Here is a 14,437-nt window from a genome sequence, read left to right as displayed (position 1 = left end):
AAAAAAAAAAAAAAAAAAAAAAAAAAAGGAAGTAAAAAGAAGGGAGAACCCTACTACCCAAAGAGCATCACCCAAAGGGGAGTAAGCGTTGAGAGCAAGCAGTCTGTTGCCGGTGTGTTTTTTATTCCCCTTTTGCTTTGAAAAGTAGCATTTAGGAAGGGTGGTGGGGCTACTGGCTCGCTCTGTTCCACTCCCCCGTTGGCAGGGAGGTGTCTGCGCTGCCGTGCGGGAGCGAGCGGGCGGCGGGGGCTGCGGGGAACCCCAGCGCCCGTGCTGGAATGAGGCGGGCGGGAGCGCACCGCGCTATAAATTCAGCACTCGGACAGCTCCGCGCCTGCCGCTGCGCATGCGCTCGGCGTCCGGCGTCTGGGAGGGGAGAGGCGCGCGTGTCTGTGCGCGCGTGGGGGTTCTGTGTGCGCGCGTGGGGGGGGGCGCGCCCAGAAGGCGAGTGGGAAGATTGGTGGCACGGGGTGCGTGTGCGAGGAAGGCGTGTGGCGTTTTGTACGCCTGGGTGTACCTGAGCTGCGAGAGGGGAGGCGCTGGGGGTGCGTGTGAGCGGTACGTGCTGGGGCGGAGAGGGGCCGGAGCCTCAACCCAGTGGCTGGGGGAGAGCGGCCCCCGACACCTGGGGCACTGCGGGGTTTGTAAGGAGTGGAGCGGGAGTGCAGGGGCGAATGGGATCTGGGGAGCCCGTTTGCAGTTGTCCTGTGGTGTAGAGAAGAAATTGATGGCTTTGAGCTTTCTTGGAGGTGGCTCTATCCCCACACCCTAAAGTGCTAGTAGCATCATGCTTTTCTTCTTATACATAAGGAACTGAAGCACTGGCAGCTGAAACAAGGGTCACGGTTACCTGAGGTTCCTTGGGTACCTTGCAGACCTTGGGTACCCTCCTGCTCCCCAGCGTCCCTATCATTTATCCCTCACACAGCGCTTCCCACAGTCTTCACTGCTCACCGACAGCTCCTCATGTTCAACCCAGACTGATGGTGGGGTATCACATTGTTTGAAGGAAGTCAGGGTGACTTGAAGCCTCTGAAACACATACGTTGGTGGGTGGAAACTCTGCTCAACCCTTAAAGTGTTTTGTTAACATGATTTTAAATGGGAAATCTCATCTAGTGAATTTTGGTGAACTAAGTGCTTCCCTCTGCCATCCTTGTGGTTTCTCCTCCACTCACCACCTGCTCTGTCTGGCCAGCCTGACAAGAATCTGGACGCTTCCACATTGGTGTAGTTGGCCTGTTGGAAAATCCTAAACTTTGTGAAAATAAGAATCAATTCCATTTCAAATCAAATCCGTTTCAATATTCTGATATGCAATTCAGACAAAAAACAAAAACAACAAACAAAAAAGGCAGTTTTCTCTCAGTGCACACACACATTCTCTTATCTCCCTGGAAAAAAACTGACACTTCACGACAGAGACTCTTACCACATTTGTAGTAATATTCAAAAATTCCTTCTGAACTTTATTGGTTGTTTTCCGACATTACCAAGAGATCAAAGCCACTTACCGTTCATTAAATGAAACTCTGTTAAAGCATTTTGTTTATTTCAGCTTAACACAATAGGATATATCTGAAAAAAACCTCCACACCTCACTAGCTATTCATAGGTGCAAATGGTAGATATCACATCTTAGGCACAGCAAAACAAAGGAAGAAGAAATTAGTAGGAAAAGTCCAAACGTGTGAACCTACATCAAATCCTTACTGCCTTGCCTGCTGAGTCTATGTCAGTAGCACAATGAGAGGTCCAACAGAAGAAAGGCCACAGACTTTGCGTTTATTGAGACTATGAAAGTGTTGTGGTAAGAACTGGGAGCTGGTGCTGACTCACGGCGCTACAACATCCTCCAGCCTCACTGGAAGACAGTTCTTCCTGCTAACATGGTATTAAAGAAGAGTTATGTATCGTACTGCAGTCTCATTCTGAGAAAGAAAGCTCACAAAGCCACATCTGGAAACAATAAAAGAGTTTTGAGTCAACAAAGACATACTTTTCAAATTTTTTCCTAACCTTATCTAGGCAGGAACCCAATAAAAGTGCTATATATTCTTACCTTTCATTAAGATAAATGGAGAGATTGGAGAGCAACAGTTTCTATCTGCTGCAGGAAAAACTATGTCTTTTTAACCGACACTGCCACCTGCTTAAAAGAGTGGGGAATCTCAGGAATGCTTGTACAGTTCCCAGTGCAGAAATCACAGCAGGTATCTTTCAGATGATGCTGTTCACGTGGATTTTGTGATATTACATGCTTTTAAAGGACTATAAATGCTCATTACCTTTCTTGTTAGAAAAAAAAAAAAAAAAAGTAACTAAACATTGAAGAAGTTTTCTAACTAGAGAAAATCTTCTTGAAAGTTTTCCTTCCAAAATTTAGCTGCTAGCAGCCATTTCCTGCACTTTCACAGCTGTTTGAAATGCTAAATAACTACAATTCTGAGCTTAAAAAAAGCAAAAAAAAAAAAAAAAAAAGGCTGCAGGAAGTACTTTAAAATAGCCTGCCTATAATTGCCATGGGGGTTGTAAAAACATGATAGGAGATGTAATAATAAGAATTTTGGGTATCTGCTCCATCATTCCTAACAACCTCCAGAGCCCAGAGACTTCAGTAACATGTTAATCAGCACAGCAGTTATGTGGAAGTGCTAAAGAAAACTTAATAAGGTCTTGAAAAAGGTGATTTACTGATACTGACTTCAGGTACAATCTGCTCAGCCTGGAGAAAAGGAGGCTCAGGGGACTCTTTCGGATGTCAATAAATACCTGAAGGAAGGGTGCAGGGAGGATGGAGCCAGGCTCTTTTCAGTGGATTCCATTGGCATGGCAAGAGGCAATGGGCACAAACTGGAACACAGGAAGGTCCTCCTGAACATCAGGAAGCACTGGTACATGCTGTGCAATCTCCTCCTTGGAGATGTCCAGAAGCTGCCTTGGCTGTGGGCCTGGCACTCTGCTCTGGGTGTCCTGCTGGGGCAGGGCCTGATGTACCCAGAGGTACCCTCCGACCCTGACCACTCTGTGATTTTGCAAACTGCAATTTTCACTTGAATAACTCTCTTCTTAAAACATTCAGGGCTCAGACAAGCTATTTTTTCTAACCAGAGGGCTCCAGGTTTCACTCCCCTCTGTAGATTGGCAGAATGATTTCTTTGCATCCTTCACCCATTTTTCATGAACTGGAAAGCATGCAGAAGTTCCTTCAGTCATTCTTTCAAAAGTCTCTCCTTACCCTCTGCCCATTTACTTATTTACTTTTCACAATTGCTCTTCCTGGTGGAAGCCTCTGTAATCTCTTTGTTGTAAATCATCCGCAATCAAACACTGTCTTTAAAACGTATGGCCAATCGTGAGGAATGAGCTACAGCTCTGTGGTTCAGGGGAAATCATTTGGAGGCAGTGTGCCTGGGTGTCCACAGCTCTCTCCTTTGTCCCCCAAGTGTTCAGGAATGGGAGATGCAAGTAACACAGACATCAAAATGCAGCAGTTTGTGTATGAGCTGTGTAGGTCCTGATGCACAGATGCAGTTCTTTCCAGTGTCACTCATCTGTTATCTCTCACAACACATTTCTGACAGCGAAAGTGTGACAAATGGCAGTCATGGGCTCCTGTACAGGATGAGGTGGGGGGCTTGCGGTAAAATGGTGCAGGAATGTGGAAGAAGAAGAGAGAGAAATGCTTTTCTTCCAGGGAAGAGACTAAGTAATGTATCCTTACAGTTCTCCAGGCAGATACCTAAGATTAATAAGGGTACTAAATATGATATATTATGCCAAACATGGATTAATTCAGTCGTCTCTCTATTCTACTTGATTTTCTTAAGCACTAACTGCTGATCAGAAAATAGGACAGAATCACCCCATTTCCATGTAAATAATTTTCTAACAGTTAGTTGATGGCACATGATTTATATTTGCATTGAATATGCACTTTTGGAAATTCAGAGAAATGGAAGAAACAAGGTCATACCACTTTCCCAAATTATGACAAATAATTTATCAAGGAGCACACCACTGAAGAAACAAAATCCATCACTTCAAGTATGCAATTAGTGTCCATAAGAAGAGAAAACTCAATGTAACTTTTGGCATGTCAGGTTATGATAATTGTCAGATGCTTGTTAACAAGGTCAAGTGCATTTCAAAATACTGCCAAACATACAAAAAATAGATGGAGTACAGAGAATGTAAAAGGCCCAATTATATTGGAAGTAAAACAAACAAAAAAGCCCTGAAGGTAATACAACATGACCACATGATGAACTAGGGACAAGAAACCAACTGGACTGTCTGCTTTTGGAACTGTACTACAATAAATTATGTAAAGGATAAAAAAAAAAGTAGTCAATCCTGTTTTTCTTTAAGTATTGTGTTAGTAAGAAGTCCCTTGTCAATAAATGAAGTGATGCCATTAGCTATGTCAGGACAATACAATAGCTGGGTCTTCAGCTGAACAATATAAAATAAAAGTATGTACTTCAAGTATTTTTATACCTGACATTAACAGATATAACAAAGCATTTGTCAATACAGTTTGTTTTGATATGTACTTCAAGTATTTTCACATCCTTGATTCTTTTTTTCTTATTAATTACCTGAGTGTCATTAAACTTTTCAAAAAATACAAAGTTCTCATTGTTCTCTACTATATTTTTTTTTTCTTTTTAAATAATAATAAAGATTGCTGGAAAGAAATTATAGTAAAATTGTATTAAATTGAATTATGTATAATACATGCAATTCTGTAGAGTACACCTCCTATACATGAATTTTGCTTTCTGAAAGTTTGTGTGTATATATATATATATATATATATAATCATAGAATCATAGAATCACAAGGTTGGAAACGACCTACAAGATCATCTAGTCCAACCGTCTCCTCATCACCACTGCCACCACAAGCACTAAGCCATATCACGCAGCACGTCATCCAGACGCCTCTTGAACACTGCCAGGGACGGCGACTCCACCACCTCTCTGAGCAGCCATTCCAGTGCCTGACCACTCTCTGAAAGAAAAAGTTCTTCCTTAAGTTCAACCTAAACCTCCTCTGATACAACTTGCAGCCATGTACATACATATGTATACATATGTATGATACATCATAGATAAACATATTTATATGCAAATTTTATACCCTTTCATTACAAGATCACCTGCTGAGTGGAAGAAGGGAAGGTGGTGGATGTAATTTTTCTGGACTTTATCAGAAGTCATCTGGACAAACTGTCCAACTGTGAGCTGAACACTACACCAGGGAAAGTACAGGCTGAATGGCAGAGCTCTAAGTATGATGGTGAATGTCACTAGCAGTGTTCCCCAGGTCAGTTCTGTTCAATATTTTTATCAATGGCATGGATACAGGAGTGGAATGCATCTTTAGTAAAATGTCCTGACAGCGTTAAACTGGGAGGTACTACTGACTCTCTGCATGGACAAGAGGGCTGACATAAGCATCCAGATGCACTGGAGCTTTGAGCCATCAGCAGCAGCATGAACTTCAACAAGAACACATTGAGCACTGGTGGAGGCTCACCTGGAATATTGTGTGGAGTTCTGTTCCCCACAATACCAAAAGAATGTTAAGATCCTTGGAAGCATCCAGAGGATGGCAACAGAGCTGGTAACAGGGCTAAAGGCATGTCCAGCAAGGAGAGGCTGGGGGTATTGGGCTGACCAGCCTGGAGGAGGGCTTGGTGAAGGGAAGAAGAGGGAGATGCCAGGCTTTGCTCCTGGGAACTGATGGCAGGGTGGAAACAGCAAAGAGCTGTTGGGGCAGGGTCAGACTGGGCATTAGAAGACATTTGTTTTGCGTGAGGGCGGTTATACACTGGAACAGATTTCCTGGAGATGTGGCTGATGCCCCACGCCTGCCAGTATTCAGGGGGCATTTAGATACATTTTAACCGTGAGACATCTCAAAAGCAGTCTGACAACTGGACTCAATATATATGTCCCTTCCAAATGAAACTATCCTATCCTGTCCTATCCTATAATCATAGAATCCTTAGAGTTGGAAGGGACATCTGAGGGGCATTTAGTCCAACTGCCCTGCAACAAACAGGGACACCACAGCCAGATCAGGCTGCCCAGGATCTGATCCAGCCTCACCTTGAAAGTCTCCAGGGCATCAGCCACAACACTAAGTCCTATCCTGTCTTATCCTATCCTATCCTGTCCTATCCTGTCCTATCCATATCAGTTCCTGGTGTGATTTTTCTTGCACTGCAAAGGTAGTAAAAATAGAATACACCAGGTCTCATTTGAAAACTTATTCTCTCCTCTGCTCAAGGTGTGACAGTTCAACAGTGTCATTAAAAGGGGATTTACATGTTTTATCAGTCAGCTCAAGCAGATTCAGCTCTTGTTTTTTTTGGCATTTCCATCAGATTCCTGCTTTTCTCAAGAACTTCCTATGCTACAAAGCCTGTTTAAGTGGTTGATAATACTTTGCTTCTAGCAGTGTACCAGTGAAGCCATTAAAATATACAAGAGCATTTCATACAAATAAAATGACAACATCTGGTATTTGGAGTAGAACAAAACTGGAAATAAGGACGGATATAAGTACAGTTATATATACATTAACCAATCCAGGTCTTATTACCTTAGAGAGTAGGAGGAGGAAGAAAGGTTAACATGAGCTACTCATTCAGTCCTTGACCTTCTCTTGTAGTTCATGCTAGGATTCACTGGCAGATGTCCAAACAGAAATAAAAAAATACTACTCAGAAATATCACAATATCGATCCTTCTCTACATTTCATACTTCCTCCTGCCAACTCAGACATGTCTGTGAATCACTGATAGCTCTTCGATGTCATTTATAGCTTAAATTACATACATATATTATATACCACAGGCTCCAAGAAATTATTCAGAGAACCCATTCACGACAAAGGCAGACTCTACTAATGACTGAAAATCAGTCTTAAACTTCATACTGGTGCCTTGGATTTAGAATCTTTGCTCATGAAATTAGAATCTCTTTAGTTGGTAATACCTGATGGCTTAGTAGGAGGCACTTGAGTAGCCAGAGGCTTTTCCAGGCTCATTCCAGCTATGAATTTCTTCCTCCACGCTATGCCAGGCTGTAGAGAAAGTCACCAGAATTGCTATCCATCATCCGCCAGGAAAAGAATAAATAGGAAACCAGTCTAAAACACTTCCCATACATTTTTGTTTTAATCTCACTTGACTGGATACATCCTCAGTTAAATTTTCTACAAAATGAAAACTGAGATTACTAAGTGGAGGCACTAAAATGAAAAATCAGTGATGTGTACTGAATTATTTTTACATTTCATATCTATTAATCCATACACAACAAGTTTACTGCAAATACACTGTCCTGCCAACATCCTTTGTTTACTGCATCTGAGATAACCACAGCTATGAGAGACAAGTATTTGTAGGAAAGCAACAAACCACTCATTTCTTAGAATTGTGCGGCTGATGAACATCCATTCAGACTTAATATTTCAATTTTTTAATTTCTTATGGTAACAGTGGCAAGAAAGCACTGTCCCATGGATGTCTGGTAGCGTGACTAGCAAAGAGCACTGTTAAACCACGCTATTAAGATGATTTATCTAGCGAATACTTGCTTCCAATATATAGAAACATAAAAGTTCTGTCACAGTTCTTGATTTCATCTGCAGCAATAATTTTGTTCCAGATGTTATATGTTAGCCTGATGAGCAAAATATGTTACTTCTACTGTAAAACAGAGACTTCAGCATGCAGCGGAATTGAATAGTAGCAATGAGTAAAGCTGCACATCGCAATCAGTTTAATCGTATCTTCTCTTAACGCTTGTAGGCTGAATTTGCTTCTGTTCTGATGGTATTATTCTGTACATTTTGGTCTTTGATATTTAATCAAGTATGCATTCTTCCTGGCTTGCAACAAAACAGATTTTTACCCCATTTAATGCTTATCAAGTTCATTCAAAATAACATTTTTAAATGGACTTTATGATATGGCATCTGATCGAAGCATAAGGATGCAAAGATCCGGAACGGTGTAATCATACGGGCAGAATGAAGAAAGCTGTAAAGCTCAATTTATTTATAATGGATTAAAAGAGTTACTCTAAACTGATGTTTTAATTTTATATGCCCGGTGAAGAGCATGATAAAAGCAATCACAATACAAAATATGAATGGTTTAGATAATCACATATCTCCTGCTTGTGCTGATTAGCCATCCCCTAACACATCCAAAGTGCAGACACAGCCATTTTCGGTACCGTTAAGGAAAACAGAACTATTCGAAAGAATGCAAAAAACAAAACAAAATAAATGAAATGATAAAAATAGAAACATAAAACCACTTTGTCACAGGCGATATTTGGACACCTACCTGTGGCATTTGCAATACAAAGTTCACAAGTAACAAAGAAACATGCTGTGACAAAAGCAGGCAGCATGCAATAGGGTAGCAACGTGATGAAACGGATATTTCTGTGTGCTCTGAGAAGTCTCCTTTGTCATTTTTCACACTACAGACATCTCTTCTGTTTTTCCTCTAGCTTTTACTAGAGATGAATATCAAGAGCAAGTGTGTGAAAGCGTGGGTGCATAAATGCCTTTTCCCTTTCTTCTCCGTGGTTCTAGATACTGGGAAAGAAAGCGCTTCTACCTTCTCTTACAACCTGCTTGGTTTCTCAGTACAGCATATAAAGAGGGAGGGATCTCAGCTTCTGCATCCCAGCGACTTGCTGTTAGCTCTGCCGGCAGAATAAGAGCATTCCTGTGAGATGGAGCCTGTTTAACTTGAAAAGCAGGGGAAAGGCCCTAGAAGACATGTTGCCTACAGACTGACAGGCTGCCTGCTACTGGTGTGCGCTTTCATACTTAGCTTTCTTTATGGCTACTAGTGATCTGTACAGTACCCTCTAAGTCATCAGTAAATTTAGAGCCATGATTAGTTCTTAATTTGAAAGCATCTGTTTGTTTATGACAGGAATATATCCTGTGGTGAGGTCAGGTGCCTTGACCTGGAGGAATCAAAATGCTGCTGAGCTCTGCCTCAATCACCTTTCTTTAGGATTAACCCTTCTGTAAGGCTGTCTGAGATCTAAAGACAATTGGTCTTCCACCAACTGCGATTTTGGACGTTAGGAAAAACTTCTTTACAGAAAGGGTGGTTAAGCATTGGAATAGGCTCCCTACGGAGGTCGTTGAGGCACCGTCCCTGGCTATGTTTAAGAGCCGTTTGGATGTGGTGCTCGGAGGTTTGATTTAGCAGAGAGTTGTTAGAGTTAGGGTACTATGGTTGGGCTGTGGTTAGACTTGATGATCCTTGAGGTCCCTTCCAACCTAAGCAATTCTATGATTCTATGATTATTTATAAATTTCTTGAGTAACATGAGCATGCTATGTGAATTTACATTAAAGACTTCCATGAATTCTTCCTAGCATACACTGAATAATACACAGTACTAGAAAATTGCATAAACTAGTATTTAAACTTGTTGGAAAAAAATATTATTTGTGACATAATTAAAGGATGTAACATAATGCACTATTTGTTGTGGGGTAAAATGAAGATTGCCCATACATTTCCCGACTGGAATGCTTAACCATAAAGTTTTGTTTTCACGTTACTGTTTGTATGAAAAGCAATACATATTCAGATTTCAAATGAATAAAAATTAACTACTCTTCTCATCTCCCATGGTATTCATTGCCAAAACCAGTGTTGAGTGTTAGAGAGAAAATAGAAAGAAAATCTATCATAAAACATGTATTTCAGCTAAATACTTTTCTCTTTAGAAAGTAATTAAGCAATAAATTTATATTAAACATTTCACCTATATTACTGCTACTACCCCAAAAGGAATTTGACTAATGCTTATTAACTAACTGTATTGAACAGTGGCCTGTGGAGCAACGGTAATAAGATTTTATGAAAGGCTCCAGTTTAAAACTTGTGTTCCCTCTCAGAGCATATGCATAATTACTATCGATGCCAGTGTGAGTTATACATTCATTATGTAGTATGTACCAAGAGGAGAAAATGCTCCTACAGAGAATGTGTATCTGTTCATATCTATCTCTCAATTGTTTACACTCTAGGGAATAAGCAAAGGTCATTTCTCCCAGGCTTTTCTCCTTGCCTGCCAAAGTATGAGCCAAACTAAAGTCAATTGGATTTTCATTGGAGCTTTCAGACACTGTAAGTATTCGGCTTGTTAACCAGGTGTTTCGCTCCAATTTATAGGAGGGAGAGGAGGTTCTTTTAATATCTGTATACCCAGCGTGACATTAAGAAACAACGGTTCATATGTTGGTCCAACCAGCTTATTACAAATCCTGATCAGGGAGTCAGGGAAGGGAAGGAGGGCGATAGAAAAGATAGGTAAGCAGCAAGAATCACATAAAGCAGGGATAATCACCACCAGGATCCAGCAGCGTCCCGTTGCACAGCACTTTGAAGGTCCGAGGCAAAAGCAGCAGGGGGAGAGCAGCAGCAGTGCGGCCGGCCTTGGGCAGCAAGCAGGTAGCAGGAAGAAGCCACAGAGCCAGTCCAGGAGGAAGCAGCAGGACTCAGGTAGCAGGCCCAGGAGAGTCCATCAGCATGCAGGAATTCTGCAGTGAGGAATCTGATGGCAGACACCTTTGTTCTTTTTCAGCATGCTGGTAGAGTGCAGAGCAAGTACAAGAGGGAGAGAGGGAGGTCGTGAGGCTTCTCATGGCAGAATCCTCTTCTTCATGAGGAATCTGTTGCCAGAAAACCTAAACCTCATGACTGTAGGCCCCCATTTTATCTTTCTTTTTCTGCCTTCGTGACATCCCATTGTGTTTGAGCAAGAGTCATGTGTGTACTCCCCTGAGATGGCCATCTTCCTTGAGATAAGTCCACACAAAAGACCACTTCACAGCCATTAAGCTGCAGCTTATCTCTCTCGTTGCCCCTGGTCTTGTCCATCTGTGTCCCTCAGACAAAGGATTTTGCAACCCTTGCCCAGGACTTGTTCATCTGTGTCCCCAGCAAGCTTTGAGACAATGATGTAAAAGAATAATCTCTTACACCAGGTTTATTTCAAAGCACTTGTAAATAAAAAACCCTGCTTTTTCAAGTGCTTTCCCTAATGCCTGCTTATGCCAAGGCTTCAGTCCTTTCCACAGTTACATTTTATAGCCAGGTAGTTAATGCCCCTTTTAAAATCATCTGGCTGGTTGTATATCCTAACAATGACATTCTAGAATCTGCACATTCATGAAGGAATGCACTTCAGCAAAATTGGAGTGTTCAGCTTCTTCTGCTTCAACAATCATTAAAATACAACAGAACACACACATAAAAAAAACCCCAAACCCTTCTTAAAAACTGGACAAGATTGTCTGGCATCTGTTCATGTGTGTATGAAACAAAGACAAGAACAGGAATTATTTTTTGAAAGATATCAGCCACTCACTAGTGAACGTGGCGCTATCGCAGAATTAACCCTGGTAGCAGAGAAAGACTGATTCAGTGTACACAGGCAGCCTGCAAGCTTGTTTAAGAGAATACTGATCTGCAGTAATCAGCACACAAAGCAGAGCTACAGGTTGCTAGAGATGCACTCAGACTGTTTCCATGGTCCGCTTGGAGACACAAACCTGGAATCACCAGCATTTCCAGTTTTTGTCCTTTTCCTTTGGATTTGATGTCTGCCAAGCTAGAATACACGGTTTTCTGTCTCATGGAGAACTGTACAGGTTTTAAAGTCATGTGAAAATATTAAAAAATAAATATTAAAAAAAGGTTATAAGTTTCCATGCTGTTAATAACACTGAGAAGAAAACAACATTAAAAAAAAAAAAAATCACTCAAGCTGGATCATTTCCCATCTTTTTAGCAAAATCCTTCCTATAATATAAACAAATGGAGTGCAGGGTGTCCTCTGACTTTGTTCTGGCTAAACTAGCTGCAGTAAAACTTAAAAGCCTGTGAAGTTTTCACTGAGGCTTGGAAAGCAACAGGTATCACCTGGGAAAAGGTCACAGCAATCTTCCTTCTTCTAAACTCTCACCTGTGGCGGAACCTGATCTGATACTTCAATATCTCTTCAGCAGTTCTAACTCTGCTCTTTTGGATGCCAACCTAAAATTAGAAGCAGAGACAAGAAAAAGACATTTTTTACTATAAATGCTGATGAAATATCATCAGCACACCATATCTGTAGATCTTTCACAGCATTTCCTTGAGAAGAAATTGAAAGAGGTGGCTACACATGTATCAATTTGCACAGCAGTTAAGGTCAGAATTGCAATTTATTTACATGTGAACCCTCCAGGCACCTGAAGACAATCTTCCAAATAATCTTCAGGTGACTCAACATCAATCTGTCTCACCTTCTCCCACATAAGCCATTGCAAACAGTGAACTCCAACTATCTGATGTAAACTATCATGCAATCCAAAATGTGGAAAACTCAACCACATCTATACATCTTCTACAACCACTATCTTGGAGCTATGCAACCAGAAATACACATTATTTACTGAGAAAGCAATTCATGTCTTTGAACAAAACCAAATGCTCATATATTTCAAACAATTGCCTGCTCCTTCTCTTCTTGAAGAATCGTAGAATTGCTTAGGTTGGAAAAGAACTTAAAGATCATCAAGTCCAACCACAACCTGACCATACTACCCTCACTCTAACAACCCTCCACTAAATCATGGCCCTGAGCACCACATCCAAATGGTTTTTAAACACATTCAGGGATGGTGACTCAACCACCTCCCTGGAGAGCCTATTCCAGTGCTTAACAACTTCTGTAAAGACATTTTTCCTGATATCCAACTTAAACCTCCCCTGGTGCCATTTCTCCTCGTCCTGTCACCTGTCACCGGTGAGAAGAGACCAACCCCAAAGAAAATACTGTGAATATTCTGATGTCTTCCTGTGTGATTATTTGGAACTGTTAATGTGGGAGCACCCTCCAATATCATTAACAGGGATAATGTGAACTAACTGAAAAAATATATATGTATATATCTTTAATTCAAGATAAATGGTAATCATAGCATAATTAATTAATCATCTTCCCTACCTTTAATCGACTATACTCATTTAAATTCACTGATAGATTCAACTCATCAGTGTTGGTCCATAACATTGTTACTTCAAAAAAAAAAGTTATGAGGAATATATTTTAAATCTTCTGTTTAGTCAGTTTTAAATCCAAATTCTCTTCCCTGATCTGCACAACTGATTTCTGCATGTCTTCATGCAGACCTTATATGGATATCAAAGGAATTATGACCATTGAAGATTTGATTTACCTCCTACTGTAATCAAACAAGTGTTTTCTGACTTCATTTAGAGCTCATGTTCACTGGAAAAGGCTGAAAAACCATGCAGACAATGGAAAGGGAGAGTCCAGGCATTTGCTTCCTTTATTATCATAATTGTTTCTGAAGCAATACTTTAGAAATATAAAAGTGGCATTTCTCTGAATAGGAATGCTAGTCTAGTCTTTTCAATTTAGCAAACATTGTTTTGTCTTGTGTTTTTTTTTAAAGCACATTCTTCCTTCATTTACTTTCCTCTTGTGATGGAACATTTTTCATGATATTATCAGTCTTTTGCTAAAAATTCACAGAGCAGCCTAATCTCTTCCACATTATTTATCTGCTTTCATTTGTTAACTAACATCCTCAAAGTAACTTCCCACTTTCTCACATGTTAAACTTCATTTCAGTCCCACAAAAAGCACTGCTCCTGAAATAAACTGCTTCCTGAACAGGAAAGAGAACCCAATTACTGCATGCCCACCAACTTCATCTAAGTTTCCTGCCCCATTAAAAAATTTAAGAGATCACTGAAACGCTACCCAAGTCCCATTGTGATATCAGTAAGTGGCAGATACCTGAAATAAGATGTCCTTCTTTGCCCAGTGCAGAACTACAAGATATGTTTTAGGATGATTCTTCATGAAGACAAACCCAGTCTAAGCCTACAAGAAAAAATAACCAAAAATGAAGATGATATTTAGTCTAGAAGGGAGTATTCCTATTCAGATAGTATTTTAGTATCATTTTTATGCAGAATGTCATGTAGGCGTAGGTAAATATGAAAATAAGTTCATAAAGAAGTACAGAAATGAGAAATCAATATGTAGAGGTTCACAGGCATTTAAATAAACTGAGACTGTGCAGTAAAGATCTGTAAGTATTATTCATGTGATGTCACTGCTAATTTTGAGCAAAAAAATTGACTGAGAAGCAATGCTTCAGGGTTATTTGTCCCTAATATAGATCTTATTTCAGGGCAGCTGCTTGCGAATACTGAGAAATCCAAACATGTTGTGTCCATAATGCTTGAGAGTCACTAAGTCTCTTCAGTTACTACAGAGCTGACTCTGAACTCTGAGAGTTCACCTGAAGTTACTTAAGAAAAAATATTATCTCCCAATTAACTGTTCTTTCCTG

General features: G+C 40.5%; 1 long non-coding RNA gene across 1 annotated transcript; it reads right to left on the bottom strand.

The window, feature by feature from the left end:
• Positions 1 to 11,650: 11,650 nt before the first annotated feature.
• On the bottom strand, positions 11,651 to 13,953 carry LOC122178327. The gene is made up of 3 exons (XR_006178291.1): positions 13,876 to 13,953; positions 12,031 to 12,101; positions 11,651 to 11,708 (listed from the first exon to the last, which is right to left on the bottom strand). It is a non-coding gene; the product is annotated as an uncharacterized LOC122178327 (long non-coding RNA).
• Positions 13,954 to 14,437: the final 484 nt, after the last annotated feature.

Source organism: Lagopus leucura, unplaced genomic scaffold (genome assembly GCF_019238085.1).
Source record: "Lagopus leucura isolate 7727_CA_CO unplaced genomic scaffold, USGS_WTPT01 Super-Scaffold_100001, whole genome shotgun sequence".
NCBI lineage: Eukaryota > Metazoa > Chordata > Aves > Galliformes > Phasianidae > Lagopus > Lagopus leucura.
The sequence above is the reverse complement of the archived record's forward strand: the minus strand, read 5'-3'. Positions and strand labels throughout refer to the sequence as shown.